General features: G+C 37.6%; 1 non-coding gene across 1 annotated transcript; it reads right to left on the bottom strand.

The window, feature by feature from the left end:
* Window positions 1-10,530: 10,530 nt before the first annotated feature.
* Window positions 10,531-10,637, bottom strand: LOC128294892 (small nucleolar RNA R71). The gene has a single exon (XR_008285199.1). It is a non-coding gene; the product is annotated as a small nucleolar RNA R71 (small nucleolar RNA).
* Window positions 10,638-12,642: the final 2,005 nt, after the last annotated feature.

Raw genomic sequence — 12,642 nt, 5'->3', positions numbered from 1 at the left:
GATCTTATCTAAGACTAATGACATGATGTATTGCTATGAGACTAATTTGATGATTGAGTGTATGTGATAGGGAAACTATTTCATGCTTGTTGGAATTATTGCCTAAATATGGTTGTATGCTAATTAACCGGTAAGTTTACTTTCCAGTTATCCTGACTTACTAAGCATATAAATGCTTACCCCCTTCTCCTTTCCCTATCTTACAAAGCTCGTGGACTCGTGAAGATTGGAAGACGGTTAGAGAATCAACACACTGTCAACTTGTTCTGTGTTGGTATATAGATACTTTTATTTTGTTTAATGGCATGTATAGGATTTTTGGTTATTTTGTTATATGTGTCATTTGGCTAGCCAATGTAAGGGCCTAAATGGTATACTGATTCCTTTGTATATAGCCATGAGATATAGCTCATATTGATGTAGGTTGTAAACCTACTAATGATTTATTTCTATGTTTAAATGTTTCATGAGATATGATGATGAGGCTTATCATGAATGGATGATTGAAATAGGACCTAATAATTTGAGAGAGGACATAGCATATAATGATATATGGTTATAATAGGACCTAAGTGTAAAATGTAAAATGTGCTATGTTAATCCCTAATACGAAAAGGAAATTCAGCATGTACTAAACCGATGGGATGAGGTTAACATGCAATGAGTTATGTTAAGGTTGTTTAAGAGTATAATTAGGCCATGTTAGCTACCGTTGAAGTCTCTAAGTGTGTATGGATGAAAGAGGGTGACCAAAGGCTTGGAAAATAGCCCTAAAAATGTCCACACGGGTAGACACACGGGCATGTACCTAGGCTGTGTGTGATACACAGTCAGCCCCATAGGCATGTTGCATGGCCGTGTATCCCCTACACTTAAAATTTTAGGTCAGTTTTTATGGTAGTAAATGGTAGAGACACGGCCGTGTGTCTCAACCGTATGGAGGACACGGCCTAGTACACAAGTGTGTGCCTTGGCCGTGTGCCTCAAAATGAATGATGACATCACAAACAGAATGTCTGGGTTTTTGAACACGGGGGATGACATGGGCATGTCTAGGCCGTGTGAGGGACACGGGCTTGTGCTTGGCTGTGTGAAAATCTCTGTAGGTTCAAAATGAAAAATAAATCCAAATAATTCAACAAGACTAGGACATACGGGCGTGTCCCTAAGCATACGGGCGTGTGCTTTGCCTCTACACGGGCGTGTGAGGCATAACCCTAGTAATTTTTTTCTAAAATTTTCTATAGTTCTCAGTTTAGTCCCGGATCGCTTTTAATGTATGTCTTGGACCTTGTAGGTCCATAGTCGGGACATTGTCATGTTATTTGGTTGGTTTTAAATTAGAATGAAATTCTATAACCCATATTTTCTGAAAGTGTCTGAGTATGTGTCTGGTAGCGCCTTGTACCTTGTCCCAGTTTCGAGTACGGGTAAGGGGTGTTACAACTATGGAGCAAACAAATTGATGCTGACCTACTTAGCAACTCTAAGCATTGGAGTGCATACTTATTTAAACAAAATGTCATGTTAATTTAACTAATGTTTGGTTGCAAAAATCCCTAAGGGCATTAAAAAGATACTGACTATATTTCTAAAAACCAAAAAAACACAAAGTATAGGACATCCTATTTTTAGAAATCAATTTCCAAGCAACATAGCCTAAGCTAACTTCACCTAATCCATTGTTACTTGTTCTAGGTATATCAAAAAAAAAAATTTAAGCTCATCATTGAACATCATAAAGAAAAATTGTACTTTTTATAGACAAAGTAGAATTTCAATAATTATTATGCATGGAAAAATATCTTATATACCAAAATGAACATACAAAATGCAAACTAGATGCACAATTCACCTATAAACCTAAGGGATGCATTGTCCGAATTGCACGTAAAATCGTGAACAATATATAACAAGTATGAATATGCACACAAACGATAAGAAAAAAATTTATGCAATACATGAGAGAAAAACAAAACTTAACCTCCTTGGACTGGAACATTGGCTCTTCATTCAATTCTTTCTCATGGACTTGTGAGCACTGACTTTTTATCTCACCTTCTTTGTCGATCTCCGTTAGTTAATCGATCAGTTGATCAATTTCTTGATTCTGTGTAGTCATGGAGATGGGTGAAGATGTCGATTTAGGAGTTAAACCTTTTTCAATTACAGTAGTTAGTGGAGTAAATGGTAGGGACATTTTTTTCTTCATTTCCTTCTTATACATCCTTCTCTAGATTGGTAGAGTTTGACCTTTCTAACTCCTCCTTAATAGCTTTTCCTTTATTTGTAGTAACTTCTTCAGTCATAGGGTCAATACTAGCCGCGGGTGGAACTGGCTCTTTTCCACACTAATTAGACAAGAGCAAAGTAACTGGGAAAGAAGGAAATTCTGGCATAGGCCTCAAAAATATTTTTTAGAGGGATCTTCTTAATACCAAATCCCTATGTTTCACATACGACCAGTACTGAGCCTGGCGTTCGTTGCTTTGTTCTAACTCTTCCATCATTTGGTATTGTTGCAGCTCAAACAGTGATAACATTTATTCTAACAGTTTTAGAGAAGTAAAGATTTCCTGGTCATGAGAGGTGAGAGATGTTGCTGTGGGAATACATGTGGTAGGGGAAGCTTGACTGTGCTGGGATGCTGTGACAAACTCAGTTCCTCAAAGCTTGGCAAAAATTACTCACATCATCCTACACTTTTTGGGAGTAACGTCCTCTGCATCAACTAAAGGCACATTTGTTGTCTTACATAGGGCTATTAGAAGAGAAGGAAAATTTAAACTCCTAGAATTATTATCAGCACTTGCATGAAAAGTATTCCTAGATACACCATACCTTTATTTCCTAATTCGAGTTAAACTCAATCTTTGACTTGCAAACCCCCAGTTTACAACTTACCTAGCAAGCACTAGCTCACCAAACAGATTAGAGAACCCTTTACCACATCATTTAGCGTACTGTGCTTCACCGAAACACTTGGCGAAATCCTTTTTAATACCTTTTTGGCGAACTCCCAATTCATAGAAGTATTGGCGAACCTCTAGTTCACCAAAACACTAATGGACCCTTTATTATGAAGCCAAAACTTCCAGGCCCAATCTTGGGATGTGAAAATACTCTAGAATGATATATTTTTATGTATTAATTACATATTTATTTTCAGTATGATCCTACAAATTTCAACTATTTATGGTTTTTTATCTAGAAGGGACTAAATTGAAGGAAAAAGGAAATTTTGGGGAAAAAAGTGTGAATTTAAAGATAAAAATGGCCAACATGCAAATTAGGAAAGAAGTGGTGCCGAAGATGCAAAGCATGGGAGAATTGAGGGCAAAAGTGCAAAGAAGAGATTTTATAAACACAAGACTATTTAAATTTCAATTATATTAGGATAATTGTTAAAGATTATTATTTAGTTTTAGTTTTAGCTTTTATCTTTAATTATCTTTTTTTATTTGTATTTATCTTTTAGAATTTAATTAGGAATAAACTAGGTTTCCTAGTACTATAAATAGAGGATAGGGTGACACAAATTTGACTCATCTTTTTCTGTAAACACTCTCTCTCCAAAAAGCTTAGCCTTTGTTACTTTCGTATTATTCAATAAAAATTCCATTTTCATTACGTTTATTTCTTTTTCCCCAAAAAGCATGAGCCACTAAATTTATCTAACCAAAGGTTGTCGAAGTTCCCTAAAAAAAAGGTTCATGAGGCTTAGAATTCGCGCTTAGCCTTCTCAACGTGTATTCATCGTTTCTTCACATTACGGGGCTGACGTTTCCGTCCATGTCCCTTCAAAGATGATCTTTTCAACTTGTGCAAAGAACAACCGCTTTGTATGTTTTGGGAAGGTTGCACAGTCGGTTCGTTAGCTTACTGCGTCAGTGGTTGTCGAGCCTAAGAGACAAAATGGCATGGCATTCGCCATTGAAAAGTGATGATCTAGTGTAAGACGATCCCACAAAAGTGACGGTTGGCTAGAGTCAGGTTCCTCTAAATCGTAAGTCAAAAATCTAAGTGGAGCTAGTGGTCGTAGGCATCCTCTTCCAATATAAATGGCTTATTCTATTCAAGAAGGATTATCTAAAAGCCTAGGATTGAACCCAAGGTGGATTGAGACAACCAGAGGATGTAATCTCTCTATAAAAAACTCTTTTTCCTCAACTCTGTTCATCTTTACAATTTTAATTTTAATTTTTGCAATTTCAATTCAATCAAACTTTTATTTCTATTTTTCTTTTCAGGTATGCAGGTTTTCTTAAGCATGACTCTCTCCGGGATCTTGAGGAACAGGAACTTGTGCAAATCCAATCCCTAAGGATTTGATCCTACTTCCCTTATACTATTCTTTTCATTATTTTATAGGGATAGGATATTTTTTGTGCTATTAACGACACATCAGGATGTTACAACTCTCCCTCAATTAAGACATTTTGCCCTCTAAATGTTCATCTTCAAAATGTTGAGGATATTGTTGCTTTATTGCTTCTTCTGTTTCCCAAGTATCTTCGTTGGTTTTCTGGTTTTACTACAACACCTTGATTAAAGGAATCCTTTTGCTTCGTAAGAGTTTCACCTCACTAGTCACAATCTTTACTAGTTGTTCCTCATAAGTCAAATCAGGTCACACTTCAATATCATTTGTTGACACTACATGGGATTGGTTTGCATAATACTTTCTTAGCATGGATACGTGAAACACATCATGAATATGATCGAGTTCACGGGGCAACTTAAGTCGATAAACTATAAGACCGATCCTTTCCACCACTTCGTAAGGACTAATGGACCTTGGACTTAGCTGTCCTTTACACCCAAACCTTAGGACTTTGTTTCATGGTGATACCTTGAGAAACACATGCTCACCCACTTGGTACTCAAAATCTCACCATTTCAAGTCAGCATAGGACTTCTATCTATCTGAAGCAACCTTAAGCCTTTCACATATCATCTTCACATTGTTCTTTATTTCAAGAACTATTTTGGACAACTATTCACTTTTCAATTAATTCAATCCAATATAGGAGTGTTCAACACCTTCTTCCATATAGTACTTCAAAAGGCTCCATATAAATACTTGCTTGTTAACTATTGTTATAAGCAAACTCCGCCAAAGGCAAATAATGTTCTCAGCTTCCTACGAACTCGAAACCATAGCTTTGTAGCATGTCTTCCAACACTTGTACCACTCACTTAGATTGGCCATCTGTTTGAGTGTGATAAGCAATTCTGAATTAAAGCTTCAAACCCATAGCTTCTTGTGGACTCTTACAATATCTCAAAGTAAATAGAGGATATCGATCGAAAGTAATGGAAACTGGCATGTCATGCAGTCTCACTACCTCAGCAATGTAAATCTCTGTGAGCCTTTGCAAAGTATAGCTCATTTGAACAACTAGAAAGTGTGCACTCTTCGTAAGGTAATCTAAAATCATCCAAATAGCATATTTCTTGGTCGAAGTCTGTGGAAAACCTGACACAAAATCCATGGTGATCCTTTTCCACTTTCATTTTGGAATTTTAAGTGGTTTTAGCAAGCCTGAAGGATATTGATGCTATGCTTTCACCTTCTGTTAGGCACTTCACCACAAATTCTGTAACTGCTTGCCTCAATCCAAGCCTCTAATACAGTTCGTGGAGGTCATGATACATCTTGTTACTTCCTAGATGCATTGCATACAGACTATTATGTGCCTCATTAAGCATAACTTGTTGCAGCTCCTTATCATTTGGCACACAAATTTTTCCACGAAAATAAAGTATCCCTTTATTGTTTAGTGCGAAGTCCACTCGCATACCTTCCATTTGGTGAAAACTCTTTACCAACTCTTACTCTGAAGCTTACTTCTATTTGATCTACTGTGACAACATTGGCCTTACTTGCAGTTTCGCAAGCAGTCCCTCGTCACTAGTTACACTTAACTGTGTGAATAGAGCTTGCAACTCACTCATAGACTTCCTGTTCAGTGCATTTGCTACCACATTTGCCTCTCCAGGGTGATACTCTATCACACAGTTATAATTCTTTAGTAGCTTTATCCATCTCATTTGTTGTAAATTTAACTCCTTCTGCATGAGCAGATACTTGAGACTTTTGTGGTCTGTGTAATGGCATAGTTCTCATCATATAAGTAGTGTTGCCAAATCTTAAGTTTCCAAATCTTAAGTGTGAACACAATCACTGCTAAGTCTAACTCGTGGGTTGGGTAGTTATGCTCATGAACCTTCAGCTGCCCAGAAGCATAAGCTACCACCTTCCCTTCCTTTCCTAGTTCTTGTTGAATCAACACAAATTCTTTGGTGAAGATCCCCTTAAGCTTGTCGAAGCTTTTTAACCTTTTTTCTGTCCATGTGAACTCCTCTTTCTTCTAGAGCAACTTTGTTAAGGATGCTTCAATAGTGGTGGACCCCTCAACAAACCTACGAGCCCTAAAAAGCTTCACACTTCTTGGCGATCTTTATTCCATAATGGCTTTGATTTTCCTTCGGTCTATATGACCCTTTAGCTAAAACAATGTGCCCTAAAAAAGGCAACTTCTTTGAGCCAAAAATCATAGTTGTTGTACTTCACGAGCAACTGTTTCTCTCATAAAATTTGCAGCACAATTCGCAAATTAGTATCGTGTTCTTCATCAGTTTGCGAATACACCAAGATATCATCAATAAACACCACTACAGAATGATCCAGATATTCATGGAACACTCAATTAATCAAGTCCATAAAAGCAGCAGCTCCACTTGGTAACCTAAAGGGCATCACTAGAAACTCCTAGTGCCCATACCTCATTCTGAACATCGCCTTTAGAACATCTAACTCCTTCACTTTGAGTTGGTAATATCTAGATCACAAATTGATCTTTGAAAACATTATGGCACCTCACATCTGGTTAAACATATTACCAATTCTCAGCAATGGATATTTTTTTAACCGTGAACTTATTCAACTGTCAGTAGTTGGTGCACATTCTCATGCTACCATCTTTCTTCTTCACAAATAGCACTAGAAAACCCCAATTTGAAATGCTTGGTCATATGAAACCTTTATCTAGTAGCTCCTAAATTTGTATCTTCACCTCCTTAAGCTCCTTGGGTGCCATGTGATATGGTGTGATAGAAACAGGTGAACTACCCAGGTAATTTATTTGGAAACACATTAGGAAAGTCTTTCACAATTCACATCTTGTGAACCCCTTTTGCCACATCCTACGAACCCATCACAAAAGTGAGATAGGCTTCATAACCTTTACCCGAAATATTTTCTACGTTCAATGTAGAGACTACATTAGACATAAACTGAGTTCACTCACCAACCACAATTACTTCCTAGCCTTTACTAATTCGCAAAGTGACTCTTTTCAGCTCAAGGCTGATCTTGGCTTTGAGCTCAGTCAACAAATCCATTCCTAAAATCACGTCAAACTCATAGAATGGAAATTACATAAAGTTCGTATAGAAAACATGACCTTGAATCGTCAGAGGAAACCTACAGTACACTTTATTGACCAATACAGTATCCCTAAATGAATTAGTGAGAGTCATTCCCATATCTATGGTTTCCATTGGAATGCCCAGTTCACCGACTAGTTCGCTTAAAATATATGAATGTGTGGAACCAGACTCAATTAGAGAAAATAATGGAATAGTTCGCAGAGTAAAGGTACATTTGATAACATTTATGGCATATTGCTCATGAGGTTCCCTCATAGCATAAACTCATGTGAGGCCTCTTGATTCTTCTTTTTAGGTCATAATAGTGTAAGTTAAGGTTTACTACTCAACTGACCTTGTTTTGCCTCATCTTTCGCTTCCTCAACCACGTGTACCAAGTCACACATGAGTAGGGGTTGCCCTCTAAACTTATGAACCCTCCCGATGTCCTGGACAATCTTTTATCAAGTGATCCCAAGAACTACACTTGAAACAACCTCCAGTCATCTTACAATATTCATTAGGGTGTCTTCCTCTCACAGTGTTCACAGAATGGCCAACTCGCAGGCCTATATGAACCTTCTTTTTTACCCTGGTGTTGCTCTTCTATCGCAGATGATCTGTCCTGAAGCTTCACTTAACATTCCTGCCTGAATTTCGTGGGTCATGATACCTCTTGGAACCTCGCCCAAACACTTGCTTTCTAGCTCCAACTTCAGTTTGTAGAGCCTTAATCTCCTCAATAGCTTTGGCCTTGCCCACTAGCTCGTCGAAGTTTATATTATCGTCAGTCACCACATAAAGCTAGAAAACATAATGCAATTTAAAATGAAATCTCTAAAATGATTCTTCTCTTGCGAGACCATTTCTTCTACATATTGGCTTAGTCACACAAATTTTGCCTCATACGCAGCCACAGACAGTTCACCTTGTATCAGATTGATTATTCTAGCAGAATACAAATAGTCATAAATGCCATTATTCAGTATGATTTTAAGTTATTCTGCATTGATAAACCGTAATTTATACATACTCTTATCCCATGCTTAACTCATTTTATGGATGATTTTTCCTTAGAATTGGTGAATTCGATGCTCATAATGCCTTAATTTCATGTTTTATACTTAGGTGAGCATAGGAGAGTGAAAGGAACGAGAAACGAGACAAAAATGGAGAAAATGGGCCAAAGTACGAAATCAACACGGCCTGGACTTCCTCACACGGGTAGACCACACGGACGTGTCAATTTGGCAGAATCGAAGCACGACTCACATGGGTAGACCACACGCACGACTTGACCACGGCTGCGTAATCGCACAAAGGCGTGTCCCTGCCGAGGCCAAGTTGAGTCCAATTCAGAAAAGGCTAATTTTGAGGACTTTTAGGCATTCTAAAGCCTATAAAAACATCCTAAAGGATGGAGGAAAGAGAGAGAGAGAAGGAGGCAAGGAACTGCTCAAGGGAAGTCGATTGATCCATCTCAGAAGCTGGAGTCACCATCAAGACTGAAGATCTCCCCTCAATCTCCCTTTAGGAGTTTTGGGTTTTCTTTATGTTCTGTATTCATTATTCTTTTGAGATGTTTTTCTTTTTAGTTATGAACTAAATCCCCTAAATACCTAAAGGGAATGAAACCTAAGATGAATCTTGTTATTCCTTTCTGAATTGTATGATAAATATTTAACTTGTTCTTAATTATGTGTTCTTAATTCTTGTTTTGATATCCCATGATACTAATTCAAGATAAGCTCTTATTCAGAGGAGGAATAGACCCTGTCTAAGAGTACATTCATCATAATTAAACGGAGTTGATTGCGCGCCTAGACATAGGGTGACAAGATTTTGCCAGATTAGGGTGAAACCTAATAAGGGGATCCATAGATCGAGCTAATGCAACCCTAGGGTGTTAATTAAAGAAAAGTCTCAATTATTCAATCTAGGAATTAGACGTTATTAGTCCTAAATAGGGATAATAACATAACTTGGGGATCTCTACGGGACAAGTTAAATGAATTAATCGTCCAATTCGGAGCCAGAATAACAAGTAAAGTCTAGGTGGATTTTTCCTTAGGTATTGTATTAATTCAATCGTTTTCCAAAAGTAATCCCCTAATTCTACTTTCTGTGAATTCTTAGTTTAGATAATTAGTTAGTTAAAACAAAACCCCCTTATTCTTAGGCTGGATAATAAAAAGACAGTCATTATAGTACTTTTAGTTCCTTTGGGTTTGACAATCCAGTCTTGCTAAAACTATACTACTGTTCCATAGGAACACTTGCCTACATCGTGATAATAGTTAGTTTCAAGAATGATTCTTTATAAATATTTAAAAACCTGTCACACGAAAATCGTGATCAAGTTTTTGGCGCCGTTGCTGGGGAACTAAGATATTAGGAACGCTCAATTTTTATTACTTTAGCTATTTATTTTTCTTGAAATTTAATTTTAATTTTAATTTTATTATTATTTATTAATTTACTTTTTCTTTCTCTTGGTAGGTTTTTATAGTTTATGACTAGGAGAAACCCATCAGGACCACTACTTTTTGACGAAGAAATCGATCGCACAGTTCGTAGAAACCAAAGAGAAATAAGGCAAAGCTTAAAGATACACAGAGAACGAGAAAGAGGATGATCCTCAAACCCCAACCAAAGAGATGACTGAAAACCAAGACAATCAGCTACCTCCTGCGATACACGTTGAACTAGCAAATCAGAATCCTGCTCCTCGTACTATGTATGATTATGCTAAACCTACTTTAACAGGAACTAAGTCAAGTATAGATTAGGCCTGCTATTGCTGCAAATAATTTTGAACTAAAACCTAACACTATTCAAATGATACAACAATTTGTTCAGTTTGATGGTTTGCAGGATGAGGATCCGAACACTCACTTGGCAAATTTCCTGGAATTCTGCGATACATTTAAAATTAATAGCGTTTCTGATGATGCCATTCGTCTTCGGTTATTCCCTTTTTCATTAAGGAACAAAGCTAAATAGTGGTTGAACTCATTACCACGAGGGTTAATTACTACTTGGGAACAAATGACCGAAAAATTTCTATTAAAATATTTTCCGCTAGCTAAAACGGCCAAATTACGTAATGATATCTCTTCGTTTGTGCAGATGGACTTAGAAAATCTTTACGATGCATGGGAGAGATACAAGGACTTACTGAAAAGGTGCCCTCACCATGGGTTACCGCTTTGGCTACAGGTTCAAACATTCCATAATGCCCTGAATCCTTTGACTCAACAAATGGTTGATCGCAGCTGCTGGCGGAACCATCAATAATAAAACACGCGAATATGCTTATGAGTTTATTGAAGAGATGTCACTGAATAACTATCAGTGGCAAGTCATGAGGACTAAGCCAACTAAAACAGTAGGCGTTTATAACGTTGATTCGATTACTATGTTTTCAAACCAGGTAGAACTTCTAAATAAAAAGATTGATGGTTTACTTGGTTCTACTCAGGTACATCCAGTAATGAGGTGCGAAACGAATGGTCCTCCATGTACAGAGTATCAACCCTTCAACCCTAGCATCGAGGAGGTACAAGTCCAATATATGGGTAACAATAACTCTAGATCCCAAAATAACCCATATAGTAACACTTATAATGCAGGTTAGAGGAACCATCCCAATTTTTCATGGGGCGGTCAAGGAAATCAAAGACCACAACATCCTCTGGGTTTCCAACAACCACCCTATCAATGGGAAAAAAAACCGAACCTTGAAGAGATGCTGTCTAAATTTATCTCAGTGTCAAAAACCCATTTCCAGAACACCAAGACAACACTTAAAAATCAACAAGCGTCAATCCAAGGGCTCGAAACTCAGATAGGCCAGCTCTCCAAACTAATCTCCGAACGACCATAAGGTAGCTTGGCAAGTAATATTGAACCCAACCCAAGGGAACAGCTCAACCTATTAATGTTCAAGATGAAGAAGGATTCGTTGATCCTGAACTAGAACCGAGGCAAGAAACTATGCTGAGCAGAGATCAAGGCGAGATAGGTTATAATAAAAACAAATCAGTGAATGTCGATTATAAACCTTGTGTGCCATACCCTAACGCGACAAGGAAAGACCGCTCAGATGAACAATTTGGTAAATTCCTTAAACTCTTAAAAAATTACATATTAACTTACCGTTTATTGAAGCTCTATCACAGATGCCAAACGCAATGAAATTTTTAAAGGAGCTTTTAGCAAATAAGTGAAAGTTGGATGAGGCGTCGCATGTGGAGCTAAACGCAGTTTGCTCAGCTATTCTACAGAACAAACTACCCAACAAACTAAAAGATCCAGGGAGTTTTACGATTCCTTGCTTAATTGATAGTTTAGATGTTAATAATGCATTAGCTGATTTAGGGGCTATTATTAGCGTCATGCCTTACAAAATGTTTAAACAATTAGGTCTTGGGAAACCCAAACAGACTACGATGACCATTCAATTAGCAGATAAAACTATAAGATTCCCTAGGGGTATTATTGAAGATGTGCTAGTTAAAGTCGATAAGTTTATATTTCCCGTAGACTTCATTGTTCTAGACATAGAGGAGGATAGCAACACTCTTTTGATTTTGGGACGACCCTTTTTAGCAACTGCTAAAACGATTATTGATGTTGGCATAGGTGAGCTCATACTCTGTGTGGGAGACGAAACAACTACCCTTCAAGCTCACAATTTTGGCACCACATTGGAAATTGAAGGTGATCGTCTAAACCGTTCTACTAAAACTGACAATATGGTGCCACCTACTTTGTAGGAAATGAGTCTAAAGGAAGTACATGAGCTATTCCCAAGAAATCGTAGAGAACCTATTCATGAAGATCGAAGGCTACAAATCGAGGAGCCAGATGAATGGCGGACGCATAAAGCCAGAACACATGATAAACCAAAACTATGCCAGAATGAGCTCAACACCTTCCCATATCAACTTAAGGTTGAAGATAAAGTCTTATTAGATGCCGCAGATCCTCACATTGTCACTACCACACCGAATGAAGAAATCCCTTTTATGGTACTTAGCATTTTCCTATTCGGTACAGTCGAGGTAAGTCATCCCAAGTTCGACACTTTTAAGGTAAACAACACCCGTCTAAAACCCTATTTTGATGAGAATGATAGCAGGAATGAAGAGTATAGACTCCTCGAACCACCATGACCATTCAATGGAGAGGTAAGTCAAGCTTAGA

The sequence above is a fragment of the Gossypium arboreum genome, chromosome 6 (assembly GCF_025698485.1).
Source record: "Gossypium arboreum isolate Shixiya-1 chromosome 6, ASM2569848v2, whole genome shotgun sequence".
Classification (NCBI taxonomy): domain Eukaryota; kingdom Viridiplantae; phylum Streptophyta; class Magnoliopsida; order Malvales; family Malvaceae; genus Gossypium; species Gossypium arboreum.
The sequence above is the reverse complement of the archived record's forward strand: the minus strand, read 5'-3'. Positions and strand labels throughout refer to the sequence as shown.